The 6,000-nt window shown below is 36.6% G+C and overlaps 2 protein-coding genes across 2 annotated transcripts in view; one reads left to right on the plus strand and one right to left on the minus strand.

Moving 5' to 3' along the window:
• The window catches only part of LOC148955943 (E3 ubiquitin-protein ligase ubr3-like), a 230,048-nt gene that overhangs the window by 104,338 nt on the left and 119,710 nt on the right, over positions 1 to 6,000 (plus strand). The gene's annotated exons all lie outside the window — the stretch shown is intronic.
• LOC148955947 (E3 ubiquitin-protein ligase UBR3-like) overlaps positions 1 to 6,000 on the minus strand; it is a 47,088-nt gene that overhangs the window by 21,807 nt on the left and 19,281 nt on the right. The window lies entirely within an intron of this gene.

Consider the following 6,000-nt stretch of genomic DNA (forward strand, 5'->3'; position numbering starts at 1 on the left):
CAATACACGAGCAGATCAATAGCCACCAGCTGCTAACGAGAATGGCTGCCACCGATAGTGGTACTAGAAAGCTCATTATTTTCACTAGCCACTCTATATCAATTGGTTTAATCTGTCTTTTCCTATTTTATTTGGTTCTCGTGATATTTAAAAAATTTGGTTTTTATGTCCTTCAGCTAATCAGGTTTAGGTCTTATTGTCTAATCAAGTTTAGGTCTTATTGTTTAATGAAGCTTATGTCTTATTGTTTAATGAAGTTTATGTCTTATTGTTTAATAAATTTTATGTCTTATTGTATAGTGAAGTTTATGTCTTATTGCTTAATGAAGTTTATGTATCATTGTCTAGTGAAGTTTACGTCTTATTGTTTAATGAAGTTTATGTCTCATTGTCTAATGAAGTTTATGTCTTATTGTTTACTGAAGTTTATGTCTCATTGTCTAGTGAGGTTTACGTCTTATTTTTTAATGAAGTTTATGTCCTAAGAAGCTTGTGACCTTTAGCCAACCTACCTATATCAATGAATTGAATCTACCTTATCCTTATTATATTTCTATCTGGTTCTTAAGATATTTAATTATGTTTTCGAAATGCGTCGAATTCTCTTTTCTCGCTAATAGGAATTGTTGGAAAACTGGACTTTTGATTTAATTTTTATGGTTTCATTGGTAATAAAGGCCCTGAAAATTGAAGTAAACAAAGTGAAAGTACTACAGTTCAACTTGAAGGATTGTTGTTTATCATGTCAAATATAAACTTTCGAAGCCCCATTCTAGCTCTTGCCGAGAAAACATCCTTACTTATAGGGTTTATTTCGGGAAGTGTTCTCTCCAAGATATACAAGTTGAATTCCTAAAAACATTGACAAATTCTCCTCTTTAATAAAAGCTTTAATAAAATTTGCGAAAAATAATCAACAGACTCCCCCATCCCGCAAAAATTTAAATCTTCGTCTACCCAGTTAACTGGTTGATTTTAAAGCGACCTATAAGTGTCAATGGCGGTGGAGTCAAACAGTAATTGATACCTTTTTCATACTCTTTACAAATATAATAATCTTTCCATTTGCAGATCCAATTTAAAGCCCTTAAATAGACCCCAAAGTAACACCTAATTCCTTTTTTTAACAGCTTGAAACAGGTGAGATAAGTGATTAAAAACATATCACTATAAAAGCATATTCAATAGATGTTGAATATAAGACTTGGAATAAGTGATTTACAATTGAACGATATGTTTTTGACCACTCAACTGAACATATTTCAAGATGCAAAAAACAAGGAATCAGGTGCCACTTTAAGATGCATTTAAAGGCTTTAAATTGAATTTACGAGTGATGGACCTTATATGGACCCCAAAATAACACCTAATTCCTTTATTTTAACAGCTTGAAACAGGTGAGATAAGTGATTAAAAACATATCACTATAAAAGCATATTCAATAGATGTTGAATATAAGACTTGGAATAAGTGATTTACAATTAAACGATATGCTTTGACCTCTCAACTGAACATATTTCAAGATGCAAAAAACAAGGAATCAGGTGCCACTTTAAGATGCATTTAAAGGCTTTAAATTGAATTTACGAGTGATGGACCTTATATGGACCCCAAAATAACACCTAATTCCTTTATTTTAGCAGCTTGAAACAGGTGAGATAAGTGATTAAAAACATATCACTATAAAAGCATATTCAATAGATGTTGAATATAAGACTTGGAATAAGTGATTTACAATTAAACGATATGTTTTTGACCACTCAACTGAACATATTTCACGATACAAAAAAACAAGGAATCAGGTACCACTTTAAGGTGCATTTAAAGGCTTTAAAATGAATTTGCGAGTGAAACGATTATTGCGCTTGGAAAAAGCATAAAAAATGATATCGAGAAGCGTCTACGATACATTTTCCATACGATGTCCTATTCATTGTCCCTACGTCAGTAACGAATAGATCTAGAAATTTACCCTGTATTACGTCCAAAAAAATTATTACATCTAATATGATATATTACATATTGTCTTCCTCGAAAAAAAAAACATAACAATAATGAATATAAGCAAATTTTTTTTTTGCTTTTTTCGGACCCCCCCCCCCCCGAACAAAAATCCAGGATGTGGCCTTGATTAGACCAAAGCATCTCTTGATTGATTAATAATTTAAAGATGTGTTTTCGGGCCCAGAAGTATATCTTACACTTACACACTTTTCTCACACTATAACCGAAGTTATCAAAAAAAACCTAGAGAAGGGGAGAGATTGAGAGACAAAAGAACAAGAGAGAGAGAGAGAGAGAGACAGAGAGAGAGAGAGAGACAGAGAGAGAGAGAGAGAGAGAGAGGGAGAGAGAGAGAGAGAGACAGAGAGAGAGAGAGAAAGAAAGAGAGAGAGAGACGAATTCTAAGGAACCTTTTTGAACATTAAAAAGAGTAAACCATTATTAAACAGAGAGGAAGATAGAGAGAGACAAACAGAAACACGGAGAGAGTGAGAGAAAGAAAAATCCCCTAAAAATCCAATTTGCTCCCCTAATTATTGTATCCATAAGTATCAATAGTGGTAAGGCCTTTTGGCTTAAAAAAACATATTCGGTTGAGAGAGTGAACAGAGTTGTTTAACGCTTATTCTAAAATACACCTAGATGTCTCATTAAATTTCTACGGATCAAAAGCTCATGCCCAACTTTTAATCATACAAATTGAAAATCTTCACATGACTCTGAATTTAACACAGTATTCAGCACTCGTGAAGTTTATGCAATTTTGGACGTATGTTTAGGGACAAATCTGCCATCTTCATGGCAGCATAGCATTTAAAACTGGGGGACAGGTATGGATGCAGGTATTTTTTTTGGGTGGAGAGGGCAGTGGCGGATCCAGAGGGGGGGGGGCGAGGGGGTCGCCCGCCTAACGTAGTCTAAAGTAGTGTAATTTACTTAATTAACGCAAGTTTGCGTTAAATAAACTTGCTCCTAACGCAAGTTTATCGGATTAACCTATTTTGCGCCCCCTCTCCCCCCCCCTAAAAAAAATCCTGGATCCATCCCTGGAAGGGGGGCAATAATAAAATTAATTTTATACATTAATAGCATAAGAAGCGCCTAGAAATTTAGAAATGTTAGGATTTCAGGGGAGATGAGCCCCCTACTCTACGCACCTGCCTACAGGAGTTTATGATTAGATTTCTGTTCTGACTATCTGAAAAATATGTCAGGGAAAAGAGGAAGCATATGCTTCCTAAATTTTGTAAAGAGGACATGATCATTGAAAACAGTCTTTGGGCCATTTTAATTAAAAAATTGACAAATTGCCCCTCCCCCCCCCGCTATATAAAAATAGATTTTGCCGCTTCCCGCCTTAATTTTCATAAATTGACGCCACTGTTCGGATTATAGTGTTCGAATGATTTATAGTACCACTGATTTGATGCGAAGACCCAAAGCTGTATCCAGGGGGGAGGTTAGGGGTTCGAGAACCACCCCCCCCCCAACTGGAGATGGTGGTTCACATCGTAAATACGTAACAAAAATGCACATAAATAAATTTTTGATGTTTATTTGAATTTTTTTTTTTTGTAATGGTTACCCTATTAGTTTCGGAATGTCCCTAATAAAATCCAGGCACTTAAAAGTGCATGAAAAAAAAAAACAGAATTTCCAACTATCAGTTTAAAGTCAACTATCCTACTTAGCCTGCAAAGAATTTTTAAATCTAGCCTAGGCCAACTTCGTGCAGACTCGATTTTGACTTTAAATAGTTCTTAAAATAAAGAATGTCTTGTTGGTTAATTACCCCTTACAGAGAAATTTCGGCTTTAATGATAATTACACTGTAGGTTAATCACAATATCATATCATATATGTAATTTTCTTCCAAATTTCCCAGTTTAATGAATTACCCAGATGTAATCCCTATTGCTCATATTAAATCGCCAAAGACCCAACTCAAGTTTCCAATTCTTTTAGAAGGTGGAACTACTCTTTTAACTAGCAGAAGATGATTCGTAAAGAAGTGGAAGGAAGGGGCAATTTAAAGGGGGGGGGGGGGTTCACTGACCAACAAAAATACCAAATGTATTTTATATTAAAGGTAATTTCCATGGAATACCCTGGGTTTACCAAACTGTTTTGGGTTTTGTCCTATACCCCACTTGATTTTGCTTGCACCTTTATAATAGCTAGTTGTTAAGTTTGGGACCCTTACCATAGGGCTGCACTTACCACGCCATCCTAGAAGTTTTTTCAGACCGTTCTGATTGAAATAAGCATCTTAAAATTTGCAACTAATACCGTTTGGTTGGGGGTATCCCTAGGGCACGATGGGCTTCGAAAGGATTTTTGATTTCGATTACGGTCTTTAAAAAGGGCTAATACGCTAATTACATTGGAGGCACACTATTCACAATGATCGATAAGTAGATTTCTTATAAAGAGTTTTTGTTCGGCGGGAAAAGCGGGGAGAAGGTACGAAAATATTTTTTCGGGGGGGGGGGAGGAGGGGGAGAGAAACATGTTTTTTATCAAAATTAGTTTTTATAACAAAAATTTTAAAGAAAAATTAAATATTTGTAAAATTTTTTCGGGGAGGTTAAAACACGACTCCCCCTCCCCACGGATACGGCCTTCATTTGAGGCTACATATTTATTTCTGTAGGTGACATAATGCTGCTTGTTCCTTTAGAACCGTTACATTAACCATATCCTTAAGCAAAATCTCAGTGTGGCATTTGGACCGGTTGATCCTATCCCATGTTCTAATGTGTTTAATGAGAAGCTATTCAAGTCCCTGATTCAGTTTAGTTTCATGTTTAGTGAGAAACTGGCTCTCACTCATGCTTAGTAAGAAATTGGCTTTTTTATAAAATAAATGCTCTTATTCATTTGTACAAAGGGATAAGAGCTTTAAGTTAAGGTTAAAGCGTAACTTCCAAAAGCCTTCATTTAAATTAAATATAAATCATTTCCATTGTACACTTTTCCTAGACAGACTTCGCAAATTTCACTTTCAAAAATACATACCAGCCAAACAGGGGCGAATCTCCAGCATTTTTATTGGGGGGGGGGGGGCAAGAGGGGCCAATATCTGGAGAGTCACAGGGCATGGTATGTATAATATTTTTTTATCCTCATTATTGGGGGGGGGAGCAAGGGCCCCCCTTACCACCCCCCAACCACCCCCCTGCACCCCCCCAAAAAATGAAGGGCGAGGGAGTCAATAAGTATTTTTAAAAAGATAGAAGGGGGAGGGCAAAATGCATTTTTCAAAGTCTAGACGGGGAGGGGCGGGGATTCTTAAAAAGCAAAGTCTTCCGAATGGAAGTAAAGAGCAGAGCTAAAACTTAAAATAAACGTAGTTATTACTTTGCATATTATGCAATACACATCTATAAAACTAGCCCAAATAAATCGGCTATTGAAAATTCCCTACATTTGTGGATTGTTGGAACCCTTGGTCCCAGTTTGTTTCAGATAAATGCCCTTCCCAGATTCTTTTCTTTCGGTCCCTTAATTATTCTCTTCCCCCCAGTAATAATTATTAATTTTCCTTTAATTTTGGTGGCGCCATTTTCTGTCCTTCTTTAATTGCGTAGTTGGTTACACAGACCACGAGGCATTCAGTGCGCAGTTGGGGATGATTGACCAGTAATTAGTAAGCCTTTGGATTGGCTGGAAAAATTCACCCACCACCCCATCACCCATCGCAGGCACGCGGCCGGCTGAGCGAGCTGGGGGAAAATTGGAAGTGTGATTTAGTTAGTTCCTTTTTTGTAGCGTGACTGATTACAGTAAGATTTTTTATACTATATAATCTTTGATTTTTTAGCCTAGATCAAGTCCAAGGAGATAGTTAGAAACATTACCGGTAACCCTTAGCCTTACAGTGGCCCCTGGGACCATTCGATCATGCTATAGTACCCTAAGGCAGGGTATATTGTAAATCGGGCACTGACATACCCGATAGAAAAGGAACCGTTGGGGTAAGCTCGGGAATCCCAC

The sequence above is a fragment of the Artemia sp. Qi Xiang Cuo genome, chromosome 1 (genome assembly GCF_049724085.1).
Source record: "Artemia sp. Qi Xiang Cuo chromosome 1, ASM4972408v1, whole genome shotgun sequence".
In the NCBI taxonomy this organism is placed as follows: domain Eukaryota; kingdom Metazoa; phylum Arthropoda; class Branchiopoda; order Anostraca; family Artemiidae; genus Artemia; species Artemia sp. Qi Xiang Cuo.